The 11,264-nt window shown below is 38.6% G+C and overlaps 1 protein-coding gene across 1 annotated transcript in view; it reads right to left on the bottom strand.

Moving 5' to 3' along the window:
* PAPPA2 (pappalysin 2) overlaps positions 1 to 11,264 on the bottom strand; it is a 335,895-nt gene that overhangs the window by 211,812 nt on the left and 112,819 nt on the right. The window lies entirely within an intron of this gene.

Below are 11,264 nucleotides of genomic sequence, written 5' to 3'. Positions count from 1 at the left end.
ATGTAAAATGGTACAACTACTTTGGAAATCAATTTGGCACTTCCTTAAAAAGCTATAAATGGAAGTACCATACAATCCAGCAATCCTGCTCCTTGGAATATATCCTAGAGAAATAAGAGCTGTCACACGAATAGATATATGCACACCCATGTTCATTGCAGCACTGTTCATGATAGCAAAAAGATGGAAACAACTTAGGTGCCCATCAGCGGGCAAATGGATGAACAAATTATGGTGTATTCACTTAGTGGAATATTACACAGCAATAGAGAGCAATAATGAAGCCATGAAACATCTTATAACATGGAGGAATCTGGAGGGCATTACGCTGAGTGAATTTAGTCAACCACAGAAGGACAAATATTGTATAAGACCACTATTATAAGAACTCAAGAAAAGGTTTAAACACAGAAAACATTCTTTGATGGTTACGAGGGTGGGGAGGGAGGGTAAGGATTATTCCCTAACTAGATAGTAGACAAGAATTATCTTAGGTGAAGGGAAGGACAGCACACAATACAGGAGAAGTCAGCACAACTGGACTAAACCAAAGCTAAAAAGTTTCCTGAATACAATCAAATGCTTTGAGGGACAGGGTAGCAGGGGTAGGGGTCTGAGGACCATGCTTTCAGGGGACATCTAGGTAAACTGGCATAACAAATTTTATGAAGAAAATGTTCTGCATCCTACTTTGGTGAGTGGCATCTTGGGTCTTAAAAGCTTGAGAGCCACCATCTAAGATGCATCAATTTGTCCCAACCATCTGGAGTAGAGGAGAATGAAGGGAACCAAGGACACAAGGAAAGTATTGGCCCAAGAGACAGAAGGGGCCACATGGACCAGAGACTTCATCAGCCTGAGACCAGAAGAAGTGGACAGTGCCTGGCTACTACCAATAACCACCGTGACAGAAAGCAAAACGGAGAGTCCCTGATGGAGTGGGGGAAAGGTGCGATGCAGAACTCAACTTCTAGTAAGAAGACCAGACATAGTGCTCTGACTGAGACTAGAGGAACCCCAGAAAGCATGCCCCCTGGACTCTCTGTCAACCCAGAACTAAGACAATTCCCAAGGCCAACTCTTCAGACAAAGATTGGACTGGACTGTGGGACATAAAATGATACTCGTGAAGAGTGTGCTTGTTAGCTCAAGTAGATACATGAGACTAAATTGGCAGCTTCTGTCCAGAGGTGAAATGAGAAGGGAGAGAGGGTTAAGAGCTGGTTGAATGGACATGGGAAATCAGGGGTGAAAAGGAGGAGTGCACTGTCACAATATGGGGAGAGCAATTAGGATCACATAACAATGTATGTATAAATTTTTGTATGAGAGACTAACTTGAATTGTAAACCTTCACTTAAACCACAACAATAAAAAAAAAAATGTCATGTTGAAAAACAAGATATAAAGGATTCCTGTGTGCACTGAGTCTGGGACTCACAGCCCTACTTCCCACACTCCAGATAAGTTCCTCCTGAGGTGGTAAGACAGCCTCATCTAGAGCAAAACCAGATGCCCCAAGGACCCTCAGCCAATTTCCCTCACAAAAACAACTTGTGCCAGAGCTGAAGTATTTTGGCTTTGTTAAAAGTAAACCTTCCTATCATCAGTGTAAAGCATGGTTTTCTACCCAAAATATACAGAAGGGCTCCTCTGCCACCTCCATTCCTGTCTATTATGCACTATGCTTCCTCCCCTTTACCTGCTCCCCAACACTTCCACTATGCCCACACCTCAGGGTTTGTAGGTCCTCAGAAGCACGAACTAGCATTCTCCCAGCTGTCCAGTGTAACTTCAGAATCTTAGATTGTTCTCCTCCTGTCAAATCCCTCTCCCTCTCAGGCTCACGGCACTCAACATCACCATACAACATCCATTTCCTTACGTTTTCCCACCTGGCAATGTCATACATATCAAGGGCTTCAGCATTTGGCCCACAAGAAGCAAACAGAACTTACATCTAGCACATGAAGGCAAACCCATGATGGGAACATTTTTAGTGAAAACAAAACAACATAAAGTAGAAATAAAACTCTTACAACCGAAGTACAGTTTACCTGGTCAAGCAAAGGATGGTTTTGGTATCTCCCAAAGGCAGGTTACATGATTAACACTGAATAAAGATATAATGATGAGTCAGAATTTCAGCTGAGTCTCTCTGTCAGAAAGTTGATTCTGCTAATAACAATAGCAGCACTTCTGGTAAATTCCTTTTCTTAACTTCCTGAGAACATCCTTCAAAAAGTCCAGAAAATAACAAAGAAATATGCTAGTTTGATTTTACTTCACTGTAACAAGGTAACTAGCTGGTGACATGGAGTGGATGAGTTCCGTCAATGAAAGAAACCATGAAATCTTAGTATTCACGATAGCCAAGGCTGGTAATAGCAAGGACTCAAGCTTTAGGAAAACAGACTTCTAAAAAGAAGGAATGATTCCATGGTCTAGGACTCTCAAGGGGAAAATGGTTTTTGGAGATGGAAAGACATAAACTTGAAAATCAACTTAATCCCAGATTGTCCCAATTAAAGCAGAAAGGAGAAAATAATGCATCAAAAAGAGCTAGCTTCTGTCGGGGAGCTCTCCGCTAAGCTGAAATTTTAAGAGAATACATGCAGATTTTTGGAAGGAGGAATAGCATAAAGCTGTGAAAATTAGGGTCAAAAAAGACAAAGTCCAGAACCTGCATAAATACACACACACACTGCAAAGAATGATAGTTTTAAAAATGTGTATTTCTCAAAAATAGTAAAAAAAAAAAAAAAAAAAGGAGTATAATGATAAACAGGGCAAAAGAAAACTGAACTCTTCAAAGTCTTTTTGCTACCAGTTAACCAGTTGCCATTGAATGGATTCCAACTCATAGCAATCCTATGTGTGTCAAAGCAGAACCGTGCTCTGTAGAGTTTTCAATGGCTGGTTTTTTGGAAGTAGATCACCAGCCTTTCTTTCAAGGCACCTCTGGGTAGACTCAAACTGCCAAACTTTTCCTTAGCAGCTGAGCATATTAACAGTTTGCACCTCCCAGGGACTCCATAATGATACAGAAGGCCAATCAAAACTGAACTCTTTGAAGTCCACCTTGCTGCCAAGCAGAGTATTCATTAAAGTGGAAATCCATTCAATAATTTACTTACCTGTAACCGTATCTTTTCTCCTAATAATAACAGTGGTCACAATTTATTGAGTCCTGACTATATGCCAGGTGTTTCATATATATTTTCTCATTTAAATCTCATAATAACCCTATGAGGTAGGCATAATTATTTCATTTTATAGATAAGAAACCAGGCTTACAGAGATTAAGCCACTTGCCCAAAACCAAACAGCTTGTAAATTTTGGAGTCAAGTTAAAGTCCCTCTAACTCCAAAACACACATCCTTTATTCTATTGTTAAATTGGTTTCCCTACTGTCTGTTAGTCCCTGTACTGGGCCCTGGTAATGAAAAGATACATAAAGCATGGCTCTTGTTTTTAAGAAGCTCAGTCTAGTGGGTAAGACAACCATGTAAACACATAATTATAATATAAAGTGACAGGCACTATAATAGAAATATGCACAAAAAATATATGCAAGAATGGAGGATGGAGTAAAAAATCTGCTTAGAGAATCAGACATTAATAAGGCATCATAAAGGTTATGGTGGATATTGTGGATTGGTTTGTTCACATCTATTCTAGCTTCCTTTTATGTCTTCCAGTTTTGCAGGACAGAGAATTTAAAATTTACATTTCTCCAACTCCTTTGTAGCTAGGAATCTGGATGTAATTTAGATTCTACCGATCAGTTGTGCCCTGGTTGGAGTTGGAAGGTGATGGTAAGATGACGAGCTTACTCTGTTTCTACCTTCTCTCCCTGCAGGCATGGCTGGGCAATAGTGTCGTAGTGTCTACTCACTAGCAGTGTGGGTCTTGAGAAGCAGGCTGTGGGGCAAACATTCACTGCTGATGTGGATCTAGCTGGTACACTGTACTCAGGGATGGCAGCAGTGGCTTCCTAATCCCTGGACACCAGACAGGCAGTGTGTTCCTAAAACCAAAGGTTCGAATGGAGATTTCAGCATTCTCCACCTTCCTTTCTGTGGCAGAGGTAGCAACTCCATTTGCAGACCAGTTCTGTAGTGGTCATGCTCTAAGGGATATTTCTGGATGCCCACCTAATCCTACTACCACTGTCCTTCCAAAAATTTTATAAGCAGTAACCAGTTACCATCAAGCTGACTCTGACTCATGGCCACCCAATGTATGTCAGAGAAGAACTGTGCTCCATATGATTTTCAATGGATGATTTTTTGGAAGTAGATCACCAGGCCTTTCTTCCGAGGTGCCTCTGGGAGGATTCCAACTTCTAAGCTTCCCATTAGCAGCCGAACTCATTAACCGTTTGTACCACCCAGAGACTCAAAAAATGCTATAAGCAACTAAATTCCTGTATTTAATCCTTTTTGGACTAAAATAACTAGAATAGTTTCTGTTTTCTGCAACTAAATCTTGACTGATTCAGAGATGATATTTCCACTGTGTTTTCAATATTCAATTTTAGTTGTCAAAGTAGAAAAGTCAGGGAAAGTATATTCAGAAAAAAAAAATGACTGAAAGAAACTAGACATCCTAGTTGATTACAGAAATAGTGCAACAATTGTTTTTGAATGAATGGGTCTCTAGAATTGTAAGAATTTAACCTAGGGTCCAAAAAAGGGCCTATTTTGGTACTTATATAACCACTACATTCATCTTTGGGGATAATGGAGAGGTGCAAGAAGACTGAACAATATTTCAACTCCCAGTATAGGAAAAACGAGAGATTTGGAAGTGCAGATCAGTAAGTTTGATGGCAATTCCTGGAAATATTTTCAATGCATAATTAAACAAACTTCTACTACTTAGATAAGAAAGAGGTGATAGAACTACCATGGCTCACTAGATTCTTTTATTATTGCTTTTGTTGTTTCCTTTGAGTTTTTGGAGGACGAGGATTCCTTGGAGAAAGCGTATGTCAATTCAATAGGACATCTGATAAATTCTCTATGACATCTTTACAGGAGGATGGAAAATGGATTCATAACAACTCATACTAAATCCTAAAACTACTGGAAGGGAACTTTTTAAACAGTTTGGCCCAGGTCTCTGCATTTGCCCTTATTTCATCCAATAATTTAATCAATTTCATGCAAGGGTTCACAGAATTTAAGCTCATCAAATTTGCAAATGACATTGATTTAAAAGAGATGTAATTGATATTACTGAATTATACATATGAAAAATGTTGAATCGGCAAATGTTGTGTTATATATATTTTTTACAACAATAAAAAAAGAAGGCATAGAAAAAAATAAAACAAAGCCCTGAATGAGAATTTTGGAAAAAAAAAAAAGAGAGACAGCATCTTGATGGCAGAATAAAGATTCCAATAGATCTCAAATAGATTTAATCATGGAGTTAAACTCAGAAGATAAAATTCAAAAGTTTCCAATGTAAAATTTGAATTTAGGCACAAATAAACAATCGCTAAAACACAGTATTATGACTTCCCTACCACTATAAATAGTCAAACAAAAGCTAAAGTATCACTTTTCAGAAATGACAAAGATTGAATTCTTGTATTGAGCAGAACCATCCCTCAAAGTCTCAATTTTCACAGTCTTGAAGATGTCATAAACCAAAAACCATAGCCTTGCTGTTGAGTGGATTCCGACTCATAGCGACCCTATAGGAGAGGGTAGAACTGCCCCACGGGGTTTCCAAGAAGCAGCTGGTGGATTCAAACTGCCAACTTTTGGTTAGCAGCCTGAGTTCTTAACGACCGTGCCACCAGGCTCTGAAGATCTCATGTGTTCTCATTATTTCAACTATTATCTTAATACAAATGATTCATACATCTTTGTCGTTGTTAGTTGAGGTAGAATCAGATTCCTACTCATGGCAACCATAAGTCCCATTGCCGTCGAGTCGATTCCGACTCATAGCGACCCTATAGGACAGAATAGAACTGCCAGATAAGGTTTCTAAGCAGCATCTAGTGGATTCAAACTGCCGACCATTTGGTTAGCAGCTGTAGCTCTTTACCACTACGCCACCAGGGTTTCCAACAGGTCATATATCTCATTAATTTAATCTTCCCACGCAACCCAGTTCTCTGTTGTTGTTGTTAGGTGCCGTGGAATCTGTTCCGACTCATAGCAACCCTATATACAACAGAAGGAAACACTGCCCGGTCCTGAACAATCCTCACAATCACTGCTATGTTTGAGCCCATTGTTGCAGCCACTGTGTCAATCCATCTTGTTGAGGGTCTTCCTCCTTTTCAATGACCTTCTACTTTACCAAGCATGATGTCCTTCTCTAGGGACTGGTCCCTCCTGATAACATGCCCAAAGTACTTGAGACAAAGTCTCACCATCCTCGCTTCTAAGGAGCATTCTGGCTGTACTTCCAAGAGAGATTTGTTCGTTCTTCTGGTAGTCCGTGGTATATTCAATATTCTTCACCAACACCATAATTCAAAGGCATCAATTCTTCTTTGGTCTTCCTTATTTGTTGTGCAGCTTTTACATGCATATGAGGTGACTGAAAACACCCTGGCTTGGGTCAGGCACACCTTAGCCCTCAAAATGACATCTTTGCTTTTTAACACTTTTAAGAGGTCTTTTGCAGCAGATTTGCCCTATGTTGTCTAGTCTGATTTAATTTTCTTTTCTAGTCATGTTATAATAATTCTACTAGTTGTGTAGGCTTTAAACATAAGCTGGAAGCTTAACCATCAAATTAGTCATCACCTTCTACAGAATCTTCTTTCACAAAATCTTTAAAATCCATCTCTATCTTTTCCTTCCCATTACCACTACCGGTAATAGATCCTTATTACTTTATCTCTGATGTATTAAAATGTCTTCTTATTTCTCTTCCTTTAATATCACATCCTCTCCGGTTCATCCCATACAAAATCAAAACTAGTGTTCCTTGTTCACTCTTGGTTCCCTGTAGCTTCCACAATAAAGTCTTGTAGGTTTGCGTTAGCTCGCCATCCAAAGTCCTCTTAATCAAACCCTTGGCTACCCTCCAGGCTTGCTCCAGCAGCACTCTGTAAATTGATTTACTTACTGCTGTCAAACATGCATCCACTTTTTTTTTTTGGGGGGGGGGCCTCCTTTACTTTGCTTATGCTGCTCTTCCCTTCCGTATTCAATTACTAGAATTCTACCTGACACTTATGCTCCCCTTTTCTATCTCATCTCTTCTGTGAAGTCCTCACTGATAACCTCAGCCTGAAATGAGCCCCTACATCTGAACCCCTGCATCATTTAGTCTAGTCTATAACACATAACAGCAATTGCAATATATAAGCCTGTTTTGGCAGTATTTGCCAACAGTAGAAATTCTACCTCTAAACATTTAACTTAAGGATATATTTGTATGGATGTCAAATATGCATCTACAATAATAGTTTAATACCAAAATATCTGGTATAATAGCATAGTATAATATGCTAATAGAATCATATAATTGCAAGGAAGAGTATAATAACAAAACATAAATAACTTAGATATCCATTAACCTGAACTCGGTAAGACAAACTAAAAGTATACAATATTTATATCATGAAGCCACTAAAACTAGTGATTAGATTTCTGCTTATTAAAATGGAAAACAGCCCCAACATATTACTGAGTGAAAAATCAGGCTATACAACAGTAAGTGTAACGTAATCTTATTTATTTAAAACCAGATACTTATATCAATATGTGTATGTTAAATGATAACTAGAAGGGGGTGAAACAGGTAGTGGGATTTGAAGTGATTTTCCTTTCTGCTTTGTACAGTTCTGTATTGTTATTTTTATACTGAGTATTTTTCAAAAAAAACAAACCAAAACACATGGATAAAGACATAGATAGAGATAGATTATAGAGCATTCTTTTTCTCATCAACTGGACAAAGTTTCCAGTAGGCAAGCATCACACCTTTCTCAGTGTGACAGAAATTTAGAACATCATCTTGTATATTATCAAGAAATAATTTAATAATAATTGAATGTATTAATGATGGAGATGGGCTGTAGTTGGAAAATGAGGCAGAAAATACCCCTTTCATTCCCCATCCTAAGCTCACTGATATTGCCTTGCTGCAGAACCCCCTTAAACCACAGGAGTCCAGTTACATGTGAAAGTGCTGAACTTCAAGGAGTAACATAAACAAATCCGGTAGGGAAGAAGAGACAAAAATATACCCAAAGCTCAGCCTTTCTCTTTCTTTGACAAGTCTTTGTATGGTGACTAAAGGCAGAGCAGGTTCTTGGCAAAAACACTGCATAATGATAAACTCTTGAGGCCTGGGTAGGAATGGGCAACGTATTTCTACACACATTATGCTGGGTTTAAAAATAGGAAGCTTTTCCTGGAGAAACGGTTCTTGTGAATAACTGGAGCGGACATGATATGTTTCAGAGAATGTTAAAAACCCATGAAGTCACCCGGTATTTTACTCATTCTTTTGTGACTCTTTTCTCCCAAAGTTCTTTTCTCCATTGCTTTAGAGCATTTTTAAAGGTTTTCTTCAAATCCTGTTTGCAAACAAATCTTTCTGTAATATGTCACATACACACCAGAAGTCAGTTCTTTTTGACAATACGCCCGTACTAAACTGAACTCTTGACTTTCTATTTTAGGTGAATGGATACTATAAGAACACTAATAATTGGAAATCTTTGACATTAACTTTAAAAGGCAGCTGACACATTTATTAAGAAAGTATTTGCTGAACACCTACTAAATTTCAGGCGCTGTGCTAGACAGCCAGGATGTAAAATGCTGGAAAAGCCCAGACAGTACTCCCATTCGCATAGAGTTTACATTGGAACACAGCAGGTGCTCTGATAGAGAAAGTAAAAGGTGCCCTGAAAGCCCAGAGACAGGAATCCCTGGCCCAAATTTAGGATATTAGTAAAGTATTCCCAGAATTGTCATCTATACCAAGACCTGGCAGATGAGGAGTTAACCTGGAGAATGAGAGACAGGGAAGAACAGGTAGCCATTGGCGCAAAGAGCCAGGGGCCTGGGTAAGAGAATGGAAGTAGTTCATAAGAATTGGAAGGAAGTGGAAAGATTAATGCTGAGGAGTTTCTCAGAAGCCAGGACCTAAAAGGCCCTGAAAACCATGGTAAGAAGTTTAGAGTTCTTTAAAGCAGGGAAGAAACATGATTAGCTTTTCTTTTTAGAAAGATCAGTCTTCAGAAAGTATAGAAAATGGGTTTGAGCAGTACAAAACTGGAAACAGAAAAGTCAGTTAATAGACTGTGGTTGAATTTGAGAAATATTTTGGAATAGAACCGGTATAAATTAGTAATTAATTGGATGAGATGGGGTGAGAAAGAGGAAGAGTCTAAAATGATTCCTGAGTTTTTCAACTGAGTAACTAGTCTGGAGGTAGCACAATTCACTGAGGTGGGAAATAGGAGGAGCAAAAGGCTTGTATGGCAGTTTGAGATCCCTGAGATAATCCAATTATAGATGCTTATTATGTAGTTCTGTTGATCTGTTGTTGTTGTTAAGTGTTGTCAAGGCAGTTCCTACTCATATCAACCCAATGTACAATGGAACGAAACACTGCCCAGTCCTGCATCATCCTGACAATCCTTGCTATGTTTGAGCCCACTGTTGGATCAACTGTATCAATCCATCTTGTTGAGGGTCGTCTTCTTTTTCACTGACCCTCTACTTTACCAAGCATGATATCCTTCTCCAGGGACTGATCCCTCCTGACATGTCCAAAGTATGAGAGGCAAAGTCTTATCATTCTCACTTGTAAAGAGCATTCTGGCTATGCTTCTTCCAAGACAGATTTGTTCGTTCTTCTGGCAGTCCATGGGATATTCAGTATTCTTTGCCAACACCAAAATTCAAATGCATCAATTCGTCTTTGGTCTTCCTTATTCATTGTCCAGCTTTTGCATGCATATGAGGTATTGAAAATACCATGGCTCACAGCAGGCACACCTTAGTCCTCAAAGTGACATCTTTGCTTTTTAACACTTTAAAGAGGACTTTGGCAGCAGATTTGCCCAATGCAATATGCCATGTGATTTTTTGACTACTGCTTTCATGGGTGTTGATTGTGGATCCAAGTAAAATTAAATCCTTGACAACTTCAGTATTTTCTCTGAAGAGGAATGACATTACATTCATCAACAAAAAGAACATTTCAAGATCTATTCTGAAGTACAATGCTGTCAGTGATAGAATAATATCCATAAACCTACACTGAAGACCAGTTAATATGAGTATTATTCAAATTTACTCTCCAGTCACTAATACCAAGATACAGAAATTGAAGATTTTTTACCAGCTTCTACAGCCTGAAATTGATCAAACCTGCAATCAAAATGGATTGATAATTACTGGTGATTGGAGTACAAAAGTTGGAAACAAAGAAGAATTGGTAGTTGGAAAAATACGGCCTTGGTGATAGAAACAACGCCAGAGAACACATGATAGAATTTTGGAAGACCAATGACTTCTTCATTGCAAATACCTTTTTTCAACAACATTAACAGTGACTATGCACTTGGATCTTGCTGGATGGAATACACAGGAATTAAATTGACTACATTTGTGGAAAGAGACGATGGAGAAGCTCAATATCATCTATCAGAACAAGGTCAGGAGCTTACTGTGAACAGACCATCAACTGCTCATATGCAAGTTCAAGTTAAAGCTGATGAAAATTAAAACAAGTCCACGAGAAACAAAGTATGACCTTGAGTATATTCCACCCGAATTTAGAGACCACCTCAAGAATAGATCTGAGAACTGATCACTAATGACTGTTGATCTGAGCAGGATATAAATTTAGAAAACATTAACACATAGATGATAATGAAAGCTTCGGGATGAATGAGATAGGCATTACTGACTTCCTAATAGGCACATACACTCAACACGGTAACAGTAAATGAGGAGAGAGAGACAGAAAGAAAGAGAATTTCAAAAATATATCTAGAATTGTGCAATCTGAAAATCCACAAAGAGACTAGATTAATTATGTTTTTATTTTTTTAAAAAATAAATGTTTCTAGGAGTTCCAGCAAAATGGCGCTCTAGGCAGAAGCACCACGCCTTCCCTCCACAGCAAAGATCTGAAAAACTAAGCCGAACAGAGAATACAACGATCCTGAAACCCTAAAACATCAAATGAAGAGATAAAGAACTCAGCCAAGCACCAAATGGAGTGAGAAAACTGACAGAGAATGGAGAGTGAGGGGAGATTC

This window comes from Trichechus manatus, unplaced genomic scaffold, assembly GCF_000243295.1.
Source record: "Trichechus manatus latirostris isolate Lorelei unplaced genomic scaffold, TriManLat1.0 scaffold00021, whole genome shotgun sequence".
Classification (NCBI taxonomy): Eukaryota; Metazoa; Chordata; class Mammalia; order Sirenia; family Trichechidae; genus Trichechus; species Trichechus manatus.
Note: the sequence above shows the minus strand (reverse complement) of the source record. Positions and strands in the feature narration are given on the sequence as shown.